The 254-nt window shown below is 35.4% G+C and overlaps 1 non-coding gene across 1 annotated transcript; it reads left to right on the top strand.

Annotated features, from left to right (window-relative positions):
- The first annotated feature begins 131 nt into the window (after positions 1–131).
- Positions 132–202, top strand: Trnag-gcc (transfer RNA glycine (anticodon GCC)). The gene has a single exon. It is a non-coding gene; the product is annotated as a tRNA-Gly (tRNA).
- The last annotated feature ends 52 nt before the right edge of the window (positions 203–254 follow it).

The following is a 254-nucleotide window of genomic DNA, read 5'->3' as shown; positions in this document are numbered from 1 at the left end:
TATATTGCAACTTATTTCATGTTAAAGTTGTCGTATTTCTGTAATTTCAAGCAATCAAATAAGATTAAAAAATAGATACGTACCAATCCCTTTTAGATATATAGCAAATTACGTCAAAACCAATTGTGTGCGCATCGGTGGTTCATTGGTAGAATGCTCGCCTGCCACGCGGGCGGCCCGGGTTCGATTCACGGCCGATGCAAATTTATTTTCTTTTTTTAATTGCATTCTTTTTAATAGCTTTTTAAAAGTTG

Source organism: Octopus bimaculoides, unplaced genomic scaffold (assembly GCF_001194135.2).
Source record: "Octopus bimaculoides isolate UCB-OBI-ISO-001 unplaced genomic scaffold, ASM119413v2 Scaffold_189217, whole genome shotgun sequence".
In the NCBI taxonomy this organism is placed as follows: Eukaryota; Metazoa; Mollusca; class Cephalopoda; order Octopoda; family Octopodidae; genus Octopus; species Octopus bimaculoides.
Note: the sequence above shows the minus strand (reverse complement) of the source record. Positions and strands in the feature narration are given on the sequence as shown.